Source organism: Myodes glareolus, chromosome 6, assembly GCF_982192425.1.
Source record: "Myodes glareolus chromosome 6, mMyoGla1.1, whole genome shotgun sequence".
Lineage (NCBI taxonomy): Eukaryota > Metazoa > Chordata > Mammalia > Rodentia > Cricetidae > Myodes > Myodes glareolus.
In genome coordinates this window covers 22531775-22552072 of record NC_142031.1, presented here as the reverse complement: position 1 = coordinate 22552072, position 20298 = coordinate 22531775, and the positions used below count along the sequence as shown (strand labels likewise).

At 49.8% G+C, this 20298-nt stretch overlaps 1 long non-coding RNA gene across 1 annotated transcript; it reads left to right on the top strand.

Annotated features, from left to right (window-relative positions):
- The first annotated feature begins 14906 nt into the window (after window positions 1–14906).
- On the top strand, window positions 14907–20064 carry LOC146894155 (uncharacterized). Its single transcript, XR_015002000.2, has 4 exons — window positions 14907–15098; window positions 15275–15330; window positions 18095–18170; window positions 18666–20064. It is a non-coding gene; the product is annotated as an uncharacterized LOC146894155 (long non-coding RNA).
- The last annotated feature ends 234 nt before the right edge of the window (window positions 20065–20298 follow it).

The following is a 20298-nucleotide window of genomic DNA, read 5'->3' as shown; positions in this document are numbered from 1 at the left end:
CTGGAGAGTCTGCCAGCAGCAGGTTGCATACATCTAGAGCCTGTGCAGAGGGGGCAGACCTGCACTGCATACCGTAGGGAATGACGAGACGTGGGTCTGTACCCTCTCTGTACAGATGCAGATCAATGACCGGAGTGTTTGCTATCAGCTGTTCCAAATAACCCAGAGGCCATTTAAGGATGTGGGCTCCGTGTTCTACACAAAAGGGAACCTGAGCATCACTTGTGTCTTTGGGGGTCCTGGAATCAGTCCCCTGGACACCGGGAACCTCAGGTGCTCTCAGTGGTGGTTGGTGCTCATGGGAAAGCTGTTGGTTATATTCCCTGTGTCAGACCACTTCACTGAAGACCCTCAATTAATTACAAGTACCTATTCCCTTCTCTGTATGGGGCCAGCAGCTGTCAATTAGGAGTCAAGTAGCCCCACCCCCAACAATTTTGCATAGTCACAGGAAAATAAACATTAGGAGTGCTTATAGTAAGCTAATCCACATTAATGTGGGTTTCAACAGTGTTTAACAGGCACTCTGAATGGTGCTCAACCCTGTCCAGCCCCCAGGGAGAGGCAGGCCCCCCCATGTGTCTTCAGGTAGGTGTGAAATCTGTGGGATTGTCCTCCTTCCTCAGACCTGGAGGGGAGGTGGTGAGTGTGGGAGAAGGCAGGAGCCTTCAGAGGAAAGGAACTGGAGGACATACACAAGGGGACAGGTAGCCACAGCCTACCCTGCCACTGTCTTTGGCCTGTGTCCTCTCCTGTCAAACCCCTGTTGTTCCTAATGCTCTCGTGGGCTCTGTGGTCCAGAATAGGTGGGTGTGCCTTATCAAAAGTCAATGCTGAGGGTTCCGTCCCCCCACCACACGCCTGCTCTGTCCTCTGCCCAGCATGAGGTGATCCCCACCCCCATACCTGCTGTGCCCTCTGCCCAGCATGAGGCAGTCTGAAGGTCCTGACAAGATTCAGCTCCTTGGACGTGCCAGTCTCTGAAAGCCCCTTGAGTTTCTGTTCATTGTGCAGAGTTGGGTCCTGGAATTCTGTTATATGAGGTGAGCCAGGACCAAAGTCGAAGATGTAGAACCCCTGTGGGGGAGCTGGCACTCAAATGGAGTGATCCAGAGAGAAGGGACATTAGGCAACAGGAACTTTTGGGTTTGTTGGAAGCAGCTCTGGGAGAAGGCCAGCACCAAGGCGGAGTGTCTCTGGGTGACCATGTGGCAGGCCATGGGTACACAGCACTAATGCTGTCAGGCCCAGCCTAAGCTAGCATGGCTCCCACACTGGCACTGGTAAGGAGTGGGTAGGAACGGTGCTGGGAACCAGGACGTCATCACACATCGAAGTCCTCTGAGTGCCTGCGTGAAGCAAACTGCTGCTGGCTCAGAACTTCCTACAGAAGGGTCCAGGAAAAAAAAATGCAGTTAAAAAAAAGAGATGTGCACATGATAAGAAGGGCTCCCCGACAATGTCACAGAAGGCAGAAATGTCAAGATAAACTAACAGTATGACAGAAGACATCTCTGTGTGAAAGAAGAGATGGGGGGAGGGATGGAGATAGGGAGGGAGGGAGGTGAAGAGGTGGGTAGAGAGAGAACCATTAACACAAAGACTACAGCCGAACACACATGGAAATCCCCATCCACCTCAAGAATAATTAGAGAGACTTTTAAAAAGGAAGATTGTGGGATTGTTTCTTAAGGACTGAGCGGCAGGTGAAAGAGTTCAGTCAGTGGGTGGGTTTAGTGACGGGCATGGCATTTGCATGTGTGGCTGGGGGATGAAATTGGCCTAACCTTTGGGTAGAGCAATTTCCAAATTGCAGTTGAATTTCAGATGTCTGCTCCCTCCTGTCCCCCATCCTTTTCCTGCCCAGTGTGAACTGTTACCTAGACAGGCAATTTGCGGGTGCTGAGGCTTTTGAAGGCCTCCAGTGGGAGGCATTTCTGGGGTGGGAATTTTGGAACCTAGTGCTTTGTGAGGGGGAGAAGATAGTCCCAGGTTTGAGTACACAAGCCCACCCAGCCCCCTGATCTCATGCCAGTAAAGAACACAGGGTTCTGAAACCCATAGAAGGCAGAACTTGCCAACATTGGGTGGTAAGGGGAGGCCTCCATAGTTGAGCATTAGGAATAGGCAGGAAGGATGCTCTATTAAGAGGGGGTAGGGAAGGAGACAGATCCAGGAAGAAAGGAGTTGGAGGTATAGACTATAGGCGCAGAAGTGATACCAGGCAGAGGTGGTTCTGGCTATCCTGGATCAGACCCAAGATCTTAGTCTTTCTTCTAGAAATCCAGGAAGCAGAACTGATCTCAATGGTCCTGTGAGGCCTATCAAAGGCAGGGGACTTATTCTGACTCTGACCCATGATTCCTTCCCTAAGTTGGAGAAAGCTAGGCAGCTGCTATGACAATCACAGGCAGCCTCAATAAATAAATAAATGAATGAATAAATAATAATAAAAAAAAGACAGAGGCCAGTGAGAAAATGGACCACATGTCCTCAGAGCCGCTATCTGGAGGACTCATCCCCCTCCACACCCTCCAGAGCAGCCTTGGCTTTTCCACTTCTGACTGGGTCCTGCTGGTTTCCTCTCACTCACGGCTTACCACAAAACAGCCTGAGGTTCTGACTCCCTGGAAAGAGATGCCTAGGTGTGAGCTGTGGCTTCAGCACTCGGACCATGATGTCACCTCATGGCCTGCCTAGGAATGGAGGATACGGAGGACACTGTCCCCTTGGACCTAGATTAAGGATGACCCATCACACTGGCCCTACCCACAAACACAAAGGGAGAGCTTCTGCTGTATGTGGGAGACCTCACAGTCTATAAACCCTGTGTGAGGGTGGCCGTCAGAAAGCTCAGAGGGACATACAGGGAGTGCTGACCATAGTGACCTCAGGTCAAAGCAAAGGAGAGCACAGTTGTCCATCTCATGGCCCAGGCTGACTAGGAAAGTATCTCAGAAAAGAAACAGTGGGGATGGAATGGGATTCGCTTGGTAGAGTGCTTACCTGGCCTGCAGAATCCAAAAGCTGAAGAGGTGGGGAGCCTTTTGTGACTGGGCCATAGTGGGAGCACCTTAGGATGAGGGGGCAAAGGGCAAAGAACTACAGAGAAATACTGTCAATGGGGCTAGGTTCCCAGCAGAGCGGGGCTGTGGTCCCGGGAGGGAGGAAGGCAGGGGCCAGTCTTTGGCAAGGCACTGGAGAGGGAGCGGACTGAGACCTCACCCCTGTGCAGGACTGGGGACACCAGCAGGATTGAGAATGGACAGTGCTGGGGGCGTGCAGCAGGACACAGGCTCCTGACTGTAGCCTGGGAGCCGCTGAAATACTTAAGCCCAGGGTTAAGCGCTTTCGCATTTCTAGAACAGTACCAAGCTGGGAAGAGTGGGAGAGGGTGGAGTAATATGAGAACACGGCGGGGGGCGGCGGGGGGAGGCAGGTTAGAGAGAAGACAGTGGGGATCGGGACTGATGGGGCAGGTGAAGGCACAGATGTGGGGGGAGGAAGGGTGCTCGGCCTGGAGCTGGGGGCGTACACTGGAGACCGTCGGGACAATAGCTGCCTTGCTTGGGATGAGGCTGTATAGACACCAGAAAGACTCAGCGAGCCTTGATATCACGAGTCCATCCTCCCCAAATTAATGCACTTCACATAGCTGTACTTCAGAATTCAGTGTTGCTTGCTTTTGGATCTGCATAAAATAGCACTCAAGTGCAAAGCGGGCATTGACGCAGACATGGCCTACAGTACAATGAGATCCACAAAGGACGTCCCACCCACCTGAAATGTAGAATAATGGCCCATGGGGAAGAGGGTGGTGGCTGGCAAGGGTCCCCGGAGCTGAGGACAGGATAATGAGCCCACGTGCCCCTGCGTCCAGAAGAAGAAAGTCACTCGTGGGATTGCTCACAGTTAAATCTGTCTGCTGCCCGAGAGCAAAGCAAGACAATGATAGAGAAAAAAGACCACCCCCCCCCCCCCCCCCGCCGCCAGCCCCGCTCTGGTCCTCCCCAGCCCCCACATACACACCACTGACAAACACGTCCTGGGTATAAGGACTTTGCTGAATGTTTTCTCAGCACTGGAGCCCTGAAATCCTGGGGACGGCAACTGCAGATGTCTTAAGGGACAGGAAAAGGTGATTTGGGTATTCCTGGGAAACCCTGAGGCTGTGGTGGAGGCATCCCACCACTGCACGGTAGAGAGACAGTGGGCTTCCCAGCCCTGTGCGGCATGTGCCTCATCCCGCTCCTGCTGCATGGTTGCTCTTGACTTCAGCCCAGCGGGGCTCTCATCCTCCCTGCTGTACTCTAGTATTCTGAATCCAGCTTCTAGTGAGGGTGACCTTCATGTCTTCCCTCACCCCTAGGGTCAGATCAAAAAGCGTCTCTGGGGCTGGTGAGATGGCTCAGTGGATAAAGGGGCTTGCTGCCAAGTATAACGACCCGAGTCCCATCCCTTGGACCCACATGGCAGAAGGAGAGACAACTCTAGGAAGTTGTCCTCAGACCTCCACAAATAAAGAAGTGTAACGAAAACCTTTTTTTTAATTATTATTATTTTTTGAGACAGAGTTTCTTTGAGTAGTCTTGGCTGTCCTGAAACTTACTCTGTAGACCAGGCTGGCCTTGAACTCACAGAGACCCACCTGCCTCTGCCTCCTGAGTGCTGGAATTAAAGGCGTGTGACACCACCACCCAGCAAGAAACCTTTTTTTCAGAGGAGGCTCTAACCTCCAGGACTCTTCCTGATTCCCCATTTCTTGCTGGGATGACTTTAGGGTCTGTCCATGCTGCTGTGCTTCTGCCTGGGAAATGCCGCACTGCCAGCTTGCTGTGTACACCCCAACCTTCCGATCTAAGACTTCCAAGGTGGGTGGGCAGCCCCATCAGCTGCTTCCAGCTCCTCTCAGGACTTGAGTGACTTCAGCTTGCAGGGTGCCTTGACAGCTCTAAAATGACCTAAGACTGCTGGCTATCGAATGTGTATGAATATTTAATTTGTAGACGCTCCCCATGGCCAGCAAGGGGAGAACCTTCACCACCTCCCCTGCCCTGCCAAGAGCCTGTTGCAATGCCTGGCACATCCGTAATTTTAGTATTTTGACGATCTGAGGGACTAAAGTGACCTCTGGTTGCTTTAATTTGCATTCCTCCCGAGAAACCGTGTTCTCTTTTCCCATTTGCTAGCCTTTGGGGTTTTTGTTTTTGTTTTCTGTCTGTTCCAGTCCTTTGTCTCCTTCCCATAGAGCACGCTGATCCTTCTACTTGTGGCAGAGCTGTGTCTGCAGGGACGTACTGGGTGGTAGACACAACCATTTTAGGCGTTGCCCCATTGTCTCATGACCTTGCTGAGCAGAGATCCTTCACTTTGGTGGAAGCAGCTTATCTGTGCTCCCCAGTGACTTTTACTTTGGGGCAAAGCAGTTCTCCCCTCCTCAGGTCACGCCCCCCTACATCATCATCTGTGCGCTTCCTTAGGCAAGTCCCTTCCTTAGGGTCAGTGATGGAAACTGTCCCCCAGGACCCATTGCTTCAGAGGCCATCCCAGAGGCTCACGGGAAGCAGCTCAGGTCACCCACCTGTCCAGTCGCCAAGCACAAACCTTGCTGACTATGGTATTCGGCTTTCCAAGGGGAGGTGTCCTCGTCCACCGTCTTTCCCCAAAGCAGTTGAATCACTGCATCATTTTAATTTCCAAGAGTAATATGTGAAAGCTCAGAAACTCATATTATTTTTTAAAATATTTTTTTCTTTTTCATGTAGAATAACTCTATTTATTCTTTGATGAGTTCGTACACATGAACAATGTATCTCCATCATATTCACCCGCAGAGCCTCCTCCTACTCCCTCTAGTGCCCCCAACACATTTCCCTCCCCTCCACATCCTTCTGCCCCGTGCCCTTTTTCTAAGTAGCCCATTTACTGTTGCTGCTGGCATGCTGACTGCTCTTGTCGGTTTGATCTTGCGATCTTATGCAGCTACTACAGCTGCTGGAAGGTCACCAGTGCAATGGTCATGTCGTGTCCTGAGGACAGCGTTTCACAGATCTCCGTCCTACCCTCCAGCTCTCGCATTCTTTTTGTCCCCCTTGACAACATTGGGGAAGACTGACAACGACGTCCCATATATGTCTGAACTCTCAAAGTCTTGGCACTTTGACCAGTTAGGAGTCTCTCTCCCCAACCTGGTTTTATCCTTTTATTTCCATGTATGTGTGTGCACCTGCTTGCCAGTATGCGTACCACATGCATAGAAGTGCTCGCAGAGGACAGATCCCATCAAGATGGAGCTACGGACAGTTGTAAATTGCCCACTATGGGTGCCGCAAACTGAGCCTGTGTCCTCTTCCAGGGCTGATGTGCTCTTAACCACCCAGTCCTTTCCCTCCTCAGGTTCTAATTTATTGCATTATGATGGGTAGTGGTGACTCAGTAGAACAAGGTGAGGCTTCCTCTGTGGCCCACGATCTGATGGTCCCAGATCTTCCTCAGAATTTCAAGGTGTTAAAAAGAATATAGATTCTCTGTATGTGCAGGTGAAGTCCTAGATATTTCAAGTAGCTCAGATTTGCAGATTGAATTATTAGGCTGTTTTAGGCTAATCCTGTAACAACCAGGAGGCCAGCTGCGGGGTGTCTGCAATTTGATATTATTCCTGTCGTTGTGTGTGTGACAGAGCTGGGGTAAAGCACGGCAGTGGGAAGGGAAAGGGTCAGAGAAGATCAGGAATATGGGCTAGAGGGCTCTCCAAAGAAGAGAGAGAGAGAGAGAGAAACTAGGAGAGAGGGAGGTACAGGGGGAGAGAGAAAGGGAGAAAAGGGACAAGGAGAGGGAGAATAATATTTTAGTCCACCACGTACCACATATTTGACAGTACCTACCATGCAGTACACCACAGAGCCTTAGGGTACAGGAAGACAGGTTTGGACAGAGGAGGCTAGTGCTCCAGCCCTAACCTTGGAAGAGCCAAGAATGCTAAAGCCTATTCAAAGAAGCTTCCTTACTCTCTGAACAACAATACTCAGAGAATGTGATGGATGAGTCTTCAATGTCCCCCCAAGGCCATGTGCTGAAGACCGCTGCCTGCCTGCCTGCCTGCCTGCCTGTCTTGCTTGTGATTGCAAAGGAATGCAGCCTTTCGGAGGAAGTTAGATCACTGGAAGTGTGACCTTGAAGGGAGTAGTGGGGCCCTGGGTCCTCTATACTACCGGCTTCTACCCTTTCATGGATGACCAGCTTTGCTATGCTGAGCTCGCCCTATCTCAGTGCTTTGCCTCACCACTGGCTCAAAGTGATGGGGACAAGAGACCAGGGACTGAAGTTTCTGAAACCTTAAGCCTATGAAAATGTTCCTGTTCATGGCTGTCACGGGCATTTTGTCACAGTAGTGGGCAGCTGGCTCACGCAGAGCTTCCAAGTTGGACCCTGGAGCGCTGGTCAGATGGCATGCCTGGAAGTTCTGCACCCTCCCTCATGCCCTGCCCGCTCTGTGTCTTGGCTTTTCCTGAGTTCTTTGAGTCATATTACCAAATTATGGAAACTGAGGAGGAACATCAGCGGAACCCCCAAGTTTGTAAGTAGCCAACAGAAGTATGGGTGTCCCAGGATCCCTATCAACTGCCATCTGAAGGAAGGGCGGGCTCTGGATTTGGAGCTTTTAAAGCTGTGGAGTCTGATGCTGACTCCAGGGGTTGGTGTGAGGCCGGAAATGAATTGTTGGCACTCGGTAGGAGTTAGAGAATCTGAGTATCGGGAAGAATAAACCTTCAAGGACTTCTAAAGTCCACTGTTTTTTCTCTGAAGTGAGAGGTGAAGTCACAGAGCAAGAGAAAATGCAGCCCATAATACAAAAATCTATAAAATTAAAAGAAGCAACACTGGCTCAACGGGTGAAGACACCTACTGCCTGATGACCCGAGTCTGACCCCTGGAACCCGTGTGATGGAAGAAGGGAACCAGCTCTCACAAGCTGTCTCTTAACCTTCACACCATGGCACCTGCCCCTCCCAACACTAAATAAATAAATGTTAAATAATTAAAGATAATAAAAGTCAAAGTAAACATCCAAGTCACGAAAGGAAAGAGGTGCACAAATGTCCATAACTAATGGAGATTAAGCTGCTGGCCTTTAAGATGGAGTTGCTACAGTCTGGTAGGGACAAGACAAAGCTGAGTAAAAGATGAGCAAAGAAGACAAGGCAGCAAGAGGAAATGATGCCTAGGTGGCAAGCATGTGTGTGCATGGTGACATTCACGAAGATGGGGAGGCTGGGAAGATGGCTGGGTGGGCGGAACTCTTACCAAGCAGGTTTGAGGGTGTAAGTTTCAAGCCCCAGAACCAATGTTAGAGTGGATGTAGGAGTGAGCATGTGCAGTCCCAGTGCAGCTGTGGGGATGCAGGAGTGAGCATGTGCAGTCCCAGTGCAGCTGTGGGGATGCAGGAGTGAGCATGTGCAGTCCCGGTGCAGCTGTGGGGATGCGGGAGTGAGCATGGGCAGTTCCAGTGCAGCTGTGGGGATGTGGGCGTGAGTATGGGCAGTCCCAGTGCAGCTGTGGGGATGAGGGAGTGAGCATGTGCAGTCCCGGTGCAGCTGTGGGGATGTGGGAGTGAGCATGGGCAGTTCCAGTGCAGCTGTGGGGATGTGGGCGTGAGTATGGGCAGTCCCAGTGCAGTTGTGGGGATGTAGGAGTGAGCATGTGCAGTCCCAGTGCAGCTGTGGGGATGCGGGAGTGAGCAGGTGCAGTCCCAGTGCAGCTGTGGGGATATAGGAGTGAGCATGTGCAGTCCCAGTGCAGCTGTGGGGATGTGGGAGTGAGTATGGGCAGTCCCAGTGCAGCTGTGGGGATGAGGGAGTGAGCATGGGCGGTTCCAGTGCAGCTGTGGGGATGTGGGAGTGAGCATGGGCAGTTCCAGTGCAGCTGTAGGAATGTGGGAGGTTGAGCATCTGCAGTCCCAGTGCAGTTGTGGGGATGTGGGAGCCAGAACAGGAGTCACTAGAAGCTCTCAGGTAAACTACCCTGGACTACACAGAGGCAAATGAGACTCCAACAACATGCTTGCATGCAAACACATCACACGCATTCGTATGTGCACATACAAAAAATAAGACAACAACAACAATAAAAAAGCATCAGGAAATGTGTTTTAAAATGGCAAAACCTGGAGAGGTAACTTGGTGGTTAAGAGTGCTTGCTGTTCTTCCAGAGGACCTGGGTTCAATTCCCAGCACCACATCAAATAGTTCACAACTAACTATAACCCAGTTTCAGGGGATCTGCCACCCTCTTCTGGCCTCCAAGGTCACTACACTCATGTGGATAGACACATGCACCTATGTAGACGGGCCACTTCCTGCCGTCCGCTGGGCTAGCTTTACCCGAAATAATTACACAGAAACTGTATTCATTTAAACACTGCCTGGCCCATTGTCTTCAGCCCATTATTAGCTAACTCTCACATATTAATTAACCCATTTCTAATGATCTGTATATCACCACGAGGTCGTGGCTTACCGGGAGGATTCTAACCCACCTTCATCTCGGAGAGCAGAGCCATGGAGTCTGCCTCATTGCCTTCTTCCCAGCATTCTGTTCTGTCTACTCCACCCACCTATGTTCTGACCTATCAGGCCAAGCAGTTTCTTTATTAATTAACCAATGAAAGCACAGGCAACAGGAGAAGCTGCCGTTCCAGACCCCTCATTTTCACAGCACACCATAAGGAGCAACAGTGAACGCAGCAGAGGGAACATGGAGCAAAAGGAACATCTAACCCAGCCACCCTGATGTTCACCAACAGGGAGTTCATTCTCCCCTCACAAACCCAGCATTTCACGTAGCTGGGAACAGTAGTGAGCTTACCAATAAGGTTGGATCTCAGAAACATGTGGATGGAAAAACAGTTACAAACTGAGATGTGGAGTGTGATAACACAAACTTTAACATATGCAAAACAAGTCTACACACGATTGAGACACACACACACACACACACACACACACATACACACATGCATGCACACATACAAAATTGATGCAGCGGAGTTGTGAGGAGCAGGTGAGAGGGACTGGATCTCCTCCACACGCCGGAGTCAGTGTGGCAGGCTGCGGGTCTGTTCAACTTGCCACATTGCCGGAGTAGGTACTGATTATCTTGTTCTCAGTGCTTTTCAGTGTTTTGAGCTACTTCATAATTAAAAAAGAAAATAGGTAATCAAGCCAAAAATCCCAAATTCTAGGAGAAGGGAAAAAACAAAAACAAAAACAAAAAACCAAAAAACAAACCTGCAGACAGGGGAAAAATAATACATTGAAGAGCAGAAATCACGTTGTGTTTTAAAATGTTTTTCATTAGTATTTATCAATAAAATCCTATTTTTTTTTTAAAACGCACAAAGTTGGCTGCTGGCCAACCTGTGAGAGACTGTGAGAAGGAGAGGGAGATGGGGTGGGAGGGAACAGATGAATTCACACCACAGAGAAATGGGATTTAACTTCTAAAGAGATTTTTGAATCGTAAGACCGTGTCACATATAATTATTATCATTATTCTTTAAATGCTTAATGAAATGGGCAACTTTCTAGGAAAAATATAAATAATAAAACCAGCCTAGGAAAGAAGATCCAGCTCACTGAGCTTTGAATAAACTAGAAGTGTCGCCAGCCACCCATCCACAGGGTATTCCTGGCATGAGAGGGTTTGTGGATGAATTCCACCGGACCAGCTCATGCAGCTTGTGTGAGACTCTGGCCACAGCGGAGCACCACCCGATGTCCGCTGTGGCCAGTGCCATTTCAGAGCCATGGCAGGACTCAGAGGTGGCCCAGGCCTGGTCCTACAGCTGGAGGAACACGACCCTCCCCTGTCTGGGCACTTCTTGTCACAGACGCTGCTGGCAGTTGTCATTTGTGTATTACTTGTACCCGAGTTCTTTGTTTCACAAAGCAGCACAAAGCTGAACTGAACCCAGTCAACAGCAGCAGGAAATAGTTACAGTCAATCTCATCAAGCTACTGCAGGAGCAAAGATCTCTGAGGGGCCATGGCATGAAGGGAGACCTCTGAGAGGGTCATGGCCTCCAGCTGGGAGTGGAAACATGTCTCAATAATGCTCTGTAGAAAGCGCTGGGCCCAGATGGTAGTGGATTCTTCGCAATAGTCCAAGTCTTGCCATCTTCTGGGCATAGTTGGCTTTCAGAGCAAGGCCGGTTTACAAGTGGCATCAGCATCACCAGAGAACTTGACAGAAAGCCACAAACCAACCCTGTCTCAGACCTGCAGACTCAGAAGCTTTCGGTGTGTGTGTGCTTGCCTACGCTCCTGTGCACATGTTTCAGCTCCCTGTGTTGCCACAAGCCCTCTAGACTATGTGGTATGCTGAAAATACTTGAGGCTGGAGAATGTGTTGATCCTACTGATCGAGAGTAAGACCATTACCCCAATTCAAAGCCAAATCTGAAGCAAGCTTTAATTAAATACTGGTCAGGTGAATGGGCTCTGGTCAGCTCCATACCCGGGTTCCCATGGAATTGACCCAGAAGCTCAGTTTACCGCGGTTTAAGAAAATCCATAACTCATTGCACTTCCCATCAGGGGCAAGCATATATCCTGCCATACCTTCAGCCTGCATGCAATCAGACATATTTCCTGCCTGTGAACCTCCCACCCACATGTGATCAAGCACATCCGGAGCAGATGGATCAACAAACTTGTTTAGGGAAGTAAAAACAAATGGCTTATTATCTTCCATAAACAGTAGTTTCTAGCATTGCAGGAACTATCTGCCCTTGGGCAAGAGGCTTGCAGATCAGAGGCATTTTTGTTTTATGAATCTCTTAGGCATAGTAATTAAAACTTAAAATATAACTGACTCTCACAGATGTCTCTCCTCTGGTGCTATATGTTCGTTTTAAAATATTTAATTATTTTGTGTGACAGGTACGCACATCGTGGGGTGCACGTGGAGATGGGATGACAATTTCGGGGAGTTATTTCACTCCTTTCACTATGTGGGTCTTGGCTGAACTCGGGATTGAACTCAGGTCATTAGCCTCGGCAGCAAGCACCCTTCCCCACTGAGCCATGTTGTTGACCCTGTATTAAAGTTTGTCGTTGAGACAGAACACCTGACAGAAGCCATCTAGTTGAGGAAGGATTGTTTTTGCTCATGGTTCAGAAAGGTCAGTTCACACAGCTAAGACAGGCCTGGAAACCCAGGCACTAAAGTCCTGGTGGCAAGGAACTTACAGGAAGACAAGAGGAGACAACGTAGTTCTAATGTCAGCCTCAGGGACATACTTCCTCCAGCCAGGTCGTCCCCTCCCAGTAAGGTGGCTGCTGAGAATCCATCCAGCAGAGCCTTGGGGTCCCTGTCCCTGGAAACACCCTCCCAGGCACGCGTCACAGGTGGGATCCACTAACCACACACTACTTCTCCACCTAGCCAGGTTGACAAGATCACCCATGAGGAGATCTTTAAGTGTGGACTCGTCCTTCCCCACCCATTGCTCTCCTTCTGTCGAATGAACGTCTTATTATTCACCAAACAGAATGTTCAGGGCTTTCATCTGCTGCTTCTTCAGTTCCTATTTTAAATAATGGGACCCTTATCAGATAATTTATCTCCTATTACCAAACTAATTGATCTTTGCTATCAAAAAGCAGAAAATGTGTACACATATAATTGCAAAACATCGTCTCCCATTGTTTTAGCACTCAAGGGTCACCATGCCACCACCAGGCAGCGTGCACAGCCCAGACCTTATCTTACCCATAGTCTTCCCACCAGACACTCAGTCAACTTGTCTAAACTGCACAGCAACTTGCTTTTCTGGTTTCATAATGTATCGTGAGCAATTTTCCTTGTTAATCAATAAACTTTTATTACATTTTTCTCAAAATCCTCACCATATAATTTTCTGAACTGGTCTCCTATTGTTGGAATATTGCTCATTGATCAAATGTGTTCCAATTGGAAAGGATGGGGAATGGTGCCTGATCCTTACTACATAAATAATTGGCTTCAAAACATGTTAGTTAAAAGCTACACGAATGCAGGAGAAACAGGCAAACCCAGAGTTATCGCCAAAGATGCATTTAAAACACCCACTGCTAGGATAAGTCCTAATCAAGAGTTCCAAAGCAGTGGGGCGGACATGATGGTCATCTCAGTTTAACAATTACAAAGTAGGCACAGGAGTGCTTTGCCCTAACTACACACCCCTCCTTTCCCTCGCAGCTGGATGCTGGATGAACAGGACAGGACTAAAATCCTTCTCCCTGTGACCAGGGGCCCTGCAGGTCCAGGGCCTTCCAAACCTCCTGGCCCTGCACACCAAATCACAGCCTAACTGAGGAGGAGAAAACCCAGACTCACCTGTTCTAACCAAAACTCCTCAGCCCCAGGATGGTGGCAGGTGGAACCATCCTGCCTGATCCAGTCCCTGTCTTTCAATTGTCAGGTTCCTAGAAGGGCAGTTCCTCCCCTGGGGCCTGGGCCCCTCTGCCCCAGACCTCTTACTGCTAATCCCACCAGACAAGGATAAGATCATTGTCACAATTTTGAGCCAGATTTGAAGCAAGCTTGATTTTGTTGAGGTGCACCTGTTATGCCCAAATCCACGAAGTCCCCCGAAAGCCAACAAGGAGACCAAGTCCCGTATGTAAAGCAAAGAGCCTTTATTTTATGCAAGTTTGCAAACTCGGTCTCTCTGCATGTCCAACGTATTGAAATAAGTGGAGAGCCCAGAGCTCAGTCAGAGTTGGGTTTTTATAGTAGTAAAGGTGGGGGTGAGGGGTTTCTGAGGTTCAGGACTCGTGATTGGCTGACATTTGTCTAGGGGTGTCCTGGTGAGTGTGTGCTGGCAGGTGACCCTATCTACAGCGGTTGGAACTTTAGGCATTTCCTTTGGATGGTGCTCAGGTAATCTTAGTTTATGGTCCTTCCTGTAACCAGGTATTGCTTCAGGGTAAACGACTGAGACTCGGGCCTCTATTAAACTTATAGATGGCTGAGTCCTACTCTGGCAGGTGATAATGGTTGGAAGTAAAGAACTTCCTTTGGGTGGTCTGTTTCCATTTAGCTTATTGTGACTGGCTCCTACACACCCAAGAGCAGGCCAGCACTGCCCCCTAAGTCCGGTTAAAGAGAGCAGCCTGGAGTCTACTTCTTGGGCCTTTTTACGGAGTCAATTTAAAGAACAGATACAAAGCAGGTTTACAGAAGAGACTCAGTGGGGCAATAAGTACAGAAAAATCTCAAGCCCCCCCCCCCCACAACATGGTCACCAAGTGATTAAGGAGGGTTGAAGAGGGGAAAAAAAAACCCTCAAGGTTATGGTTTTGGGAGGTCAGGATCCAGGAAACAGACTTAACAATTGGCCCATACCTTTAATCCCAGCACTCAGGAGGCAGAAGCAGGCAGATCTGAATTTGAGGCCAGCTTGGTCTACAGAGTGAGATCCAGGATGACCAGGGCTACACAGAGAAATCCTGTCTCAAAAACACCAAAACAAACAAAACAACCAACCAAACAAGACCCTGCAACTCAGCTCTAAGCGGTACATGGAAACTGGCTTTTAACAATACAGCTTAATGGTGCTTGACTCCAGCAGGCAGGTTCCTCATTACCCAGCAGGGTTACCCAGCTCTTGCACCATGACCTCAGGCCTCTCAGATCCTTCTCCAGATTCCAAAGATCACTGGCCTCCCTTGGGTCTGACTGTCTTCGTTTCTGGAAAGGATGAAATGGCTGAATTCACTCAGCCTCCTCCCTACCCACTCCAAGTCATCCAAAATCACACCCAGGTGACCAGGCCTGCCCCACCCACGTGACCATCTTTGGCTCCACCCTCTCGCTTAAAAGGAGCATCAGCACAGGGCCAAACCTCAGGCTGTGGGGAAGCTACTGAAGGGCCAGCAGGTGTGGTTGCTGCCACTGTTGGAGCGAATCGCCAGTGAGGAGAAGGCTGGTGCCGGGTGGCTGCTCTCAGCGGAGCTCTGCCAGTGGACATCCCAGACCTGAACACCCAAGACCTCGGGCGTCTTCCTCCAGTCCAGTTCAATAGCAGAAAAAAAAAATCCTTCAAGGAGGATCAGGTATGTGTGTTCCTGGGCTTATTCAAGGAGACCATGGTTTTGTTCCTGGCAAGGGTGAGCCATCTTCCCTGCCCAGCCTCCTCCCCAGCAACAGAGGTCATCATGAGCTTTGGCTCCAGCCCTCGCGGTTCTGTACTCATTCCACTAACCTACCTGTTCCTTGCCCACTTCTGCAGCTGCGAGCCTTCCATCGCTCCCCTTCTACCATCTCTTCACCCTGTCCTTGCATCAGGTAAGGATGCTGGGGACAAGGAGAGGTTGGTTTGGGGTTTGTGCTTGGACCAGACTCACTATCAGTTGCCTGGTTTGACCTGACTAAGCCCCACCCCAACTCTCAGAACCCCAGTCTGGTCCCCGGTAGTATCATAAGTGGCTCCCCTTCCACCCTAAGCTTCCTTTTCATGCTACCCCAACAAGGAGCACCTTCAAGGTGAAGCGGGCATGGCCAGTTCTTTTTTTGTTTGTTTGTTTCTCTGTAGCTTTGGAACCTGTCCTGGAACTAGCTCTTGTAGACCAGGCTGACCTTGAACTCACAGAGATCCACCTGCCTCTGCCTCCCAAGTGCTGGAATTAAAGGCGTGCGCCACCACTACTCAGCCCAGTTCTTACATTTTGATCACGTTTGCCAACTCGCCTTCTACAGATGCACCCAGTATGAGTCTCACTATCTTCTCCACCTCTTCAGTGCTCAGTGCTGCCAATCTTTTCCAGCTTGACCAATGGCAGGGAGTGAGAGCCCATTCCTTTGCTTGACTCTTCCGATACAAATCTGGTACTTACAGCAGAACAGAATAGAATTATTGACAAATGAGCCCCCTCCCATTCCCTCCTTTCCTGCCTCTAAACTTTAAAAGTTACTTTTCTTGCCCTCTACTTCCATCTCCCCAAGTGACCAGTTAGCCCCCCAGCCCCCAGCACTGAGGGAGTTGACCATGACCCCAAATAGATGCAGCTGGTACGGGACACTCTGCACTGTGTTTTCCTATATACACTCCAGATCATCTTGCTACGTTGAGTGGCAGGCTCACCTGGGGTGTTTTCTGTGCTGTAACAACTTTCACCTTTTTCATTTAAAGTGCTTTCAGCTTTTCTCTGGTGCAGGCAAACTGCCAGCACGGCACAATGAATCACAATGAACAAGACTATGAGTCAACTGATCTCATTTCGTCTGATAACTGAAATGGTTAAGTGTGATCAGGAGGGCAGCATAGATGGTGTAGCCACACTGGACCAAAGGATGATGAACGGTCCCAAGTAGGGCTGGAGGACGCTTTACCCTACTAGAGATCTCCCGAGCTGCCTAGGATCCCACCTTTTGATGATTCACAATGGGAATAAAATTTCATCATAAACTTTCATTGAGAGCATCTAAACTCTAAACCCTAGCACTAGTATTCTGATATTTCACAGTGCAATATCTGGGTCTATTTTAACTTGTCTGCTGCCCCCATAGATAAGCCTCATTCACCTAGAATTCTTCAGGTTCTAGGACAAATTCTTGAATTGGTCTTGGGTGAACTCTCCTCCACTCTCTGTCCTGATATTTGGATATTTGGATCTGCCCTGGTATTTGGACCTATGGTTTACCCTCTAATTTTCTTATTTTCTCCCCTAATTGTCACCGTTCTAATTTTGTGACAGTTTCAGGATTTCCTCGGCTTTGTCCTTGGACTCCAGGGTGTGGAGGAGGCAGTCGCCCTGAGTGCTCCCTTCCTTCTCCCCGCACAGTCCTATTCTTATCTCCAGGGTGTACAATTCTATCCTCATCTCTTTTTTCCCCTCCCTTTACTTTGCTGGCTACAGGCTTTCCTCGGGTGTAGCACCTGTGCCACGGGACGGTACACAAGCTGGGAACTAAGCTGGAGACTTAAAAACACATGCTCACACAGACAGACAGAGACACAGGGACACGGGTCATCCTTGATACAAGAGTGCCTAGAATGCCCACTTTATTGTGCTCAGGGGCAGCTTATATTGGGCTCTGGCCACGCCCCAGCTCTCAGGATCTTTCAGCTGCACACTCCTTAGAACCCACTCCTCTGCCATTTAGAGTCTCGTGCTCAGAGCAGAGACAAACAAGTTGCTTACAAGAAATTCAGGGTCTGGTGGTCCGCCATCCCCAACACTCAGGAGTCTATTGGAACATGGTGTTGGCTGATAGGTAAAAGCTGACCGCTAAATAACCAGGGGAGTTATCTCTCAGCTAACTGGAGCTTTGCTTATCCCAGATAAAAGCATGAGTAGGTAAAGATACTGCATTCAGGTCCCAACCCCTGAATGCCTGAGCCTCAGGAGCTCAGCTGGCAGAGCCAGAGACTGCCGCTGAAGCCCTGAGAGCTAGCAGCCTATTGTTCAAAGATTTAGAGGTCGGGTAGTCTGGACTCCAGGCACTCAAGCTGGAGACTAACCCCCCACCCCACCACCTCACCCCACCCCAGCCCAGGACTTTAATGAGCAGCCCAACACTGGGCAGCTATCTACAATCCTGGTAAGGAGCCGCAATCAGGGCCTGCTAGTGTCCCAGCTCTGGGCTGGGCCTCCAGCTTGAGACCCTCAGCTCCTGTAGCACCCAGTGTTCCAGGCCAGGCTGCTTGGGAACCTTGGACCTTATGACTTGACAGCTTCCGGGGACTTTTCTAGAGAACCGGACCAGTAGTTTCTGTTTCTGGCTTGTTACAGCCTTAGCTCTCTCTTCCTGCTCTCACCTTCTCGGAATGTCTCTGCCACCTCTGTCCTCCATCATTTCTGCCATGCTACTCCATGGGACACTTTTAACCTGTTAACTTCACTGTATGGCAGAGGGACTCAGGACACACACACAGGGAAGCACGTCACAGGAAAAGGGGGCCTGAATGAGGGGACTGACCTGCGTAGTGGGGACAGAACCAACTAGAGGAACTGGAAGATGTTAAGAGAAAGTTGGCAGTTTTCTTAAATTAGGGAAAAACGAGTGGCCTGCCTGCTTATCTCTCAATGACCTTCTTGCTCACCCTCAGTGACCTCATCTGCCAGTGACCTGCTCACCCCTCAGGGGTCTGCTAAGGAAGGTGACCCTGGAACTCAGCTAGGGAGGTGAGTCGCCTGTCTGCCTACAGAGGAGGGGAAAACCTCTCTGTACCAGCCTTTCCTGTTCCTACCTCTGAGGTGGGGGCTCCAGATCCTTCTGGAATGTTCTACTTTCCATCTGTATGTCACCTAATGTCTGTGGGGCTGGGTGCCAGTCTTCCTGGATGTTCGTTCCACACCCATGTTGAAGTGAAGGACAGGACCTTCCTGAGGCTCAGAAGGAAGAACTTCAATTGATTTGAGACACTGTCTCTTTGACAAACCCCATCTGGGCCAGGGTGAGGCTCAGTAGTAGAGGGTTCACCTAACACGTCGTGAGGGCCCAGGTTCTATCTTCACCCCCTTCCCCTCACCCCTAGAAGAGATTGTCTCCTCCATATTCTCTCTGGTGTAAGCTCTCATGTGTGCTATGGCAGATGCCTTGTCCTTTAGCTCCCCGCCCCCGTAAGGTGGGCCTCACACCCCTCCTGGCAGCTCTTCTGATTGTCATCCCCTCCACAGGGGTAACTGTTAGCCAAGGTGACCAGATGCTCAACCTGTTCAACAACATGCAACTGGGGAAAGAATAGAGAATCACCACCCAGAAGCCTTCTAGGAGAAGAAATGTTCCCAGCCAAGCATCCAGACAAACCCACATGTCCATAGCTACCTCAGACCATACGATGGATCCTCAGTTTCCCTTTGGTTTCTGGGGTGGCATAAGGGGAGGACTCTTAACTGACTTAGTCCTGAAACCCTCCTCCAGGGCTTTCTATGCTGTCTACCCCAGTGTAACTACTCTGTCACAAGCCTACCCAGCCCCCTATACTTTCACATGGATACAGAACCCTATGTATTCAAGTAAATACAGCTATCTGAGGTGGCAGCTTCCTGTGCCCTCTGTGTGGTCAAATGACGCCACCAACTTTTATCGCCAACTCGGGAGCCGGTACCCAGGTGCCATGGACTCCAGTGCATTTCCTTGCTCTTGGGAATTATTCCCTGCTTACCCCTACTGGTGATATTTCCAACTCTTGTCCAAGTTGGGGACCAGGTGCCAACCAGCTCAGCCAGGCCTGTAGTGAGGGGCCCATTCGCAACCCCTCATTTAGAAGAGGCCTCAGGTGGTGTACAAGTTACCCAGGTGCCTGTCAGTCCCGCCCTCAAATGTCTCCCCATTTCTTTCACCCCAAATCCTGAGTTCCAACCCAGCAGTCCTCTGGCATCTACCCTGAGGGTCCACCACTGTCGCTTTGAGGGCTGATCAGCAGTTCAGAGCCGGAGATACCCCATGGTGTGTCTCTTGAACCAGCATCTAGCCTCTACCGCCTGAAGGATTTCCGTTATGATGCCCCACCCCCATCCTCACAGGCACCCCCCCCCCCAGGCTTGGTGGGACCTCAGCAACTCCCTCTGCTTTTCTTTAGTGCTGCTTCAGGAGTCCCTGTGGGCACCTTTTCTCCCCAGCCCTTGTCCTGGGCCAGCGCTCTCATGTCCTCCACCTGGGCAGATAGTTTTGCGTGTCAATTTTTTTTTAAATTACACAACAGCCTGAGAAACCTGTAAACCCTGAAGAGCCATCACCCACACTGAGCCCTCTCATCCATTAAAGTGGATCTCACTGGGCACCCTGCGGCCACCATCCTTCCAAGCCTCTGCCCTGTGCCCTTCCCTCAGAGAAGGCCTCCTGCTCTCTGGCTGCCATGTATGGGAGCTGTGTTCTCCAGGTAGTGTCCCTGGAGCATGCTAGGATCACAGAACACAACAGGTACTCTCTGAAGTCTCGTTGAAAGCCTCCTTTGGATGAACTTGAGCCAAGAGCCTCTCTTTCTGCATGGAGCTCATGGCACACACCACTTTGTCCCCTTTCTCACCGGCTGTCTGCCGCTCACAGAGCTGGTGACACAGTTCCACAGGACGTGGTGACTTATGTGTTACTTAATATTAAATAAATGGCATTCTATCAATCATAGTGTTTCTGATTTTTCCACAAGTTAACGTATTTTAAGGCCCAGCCTAACCTGCAAGTGCAAATAGCACATTTATATTTTTCAAATTTATTGACAGGGAAGTTCTCATGTACTTCCTAACTGGTTTTTATTAGCCACTGTATTCTACTTTTCTTTCCTAATATTGAAATTAGGAGAAACGGGAA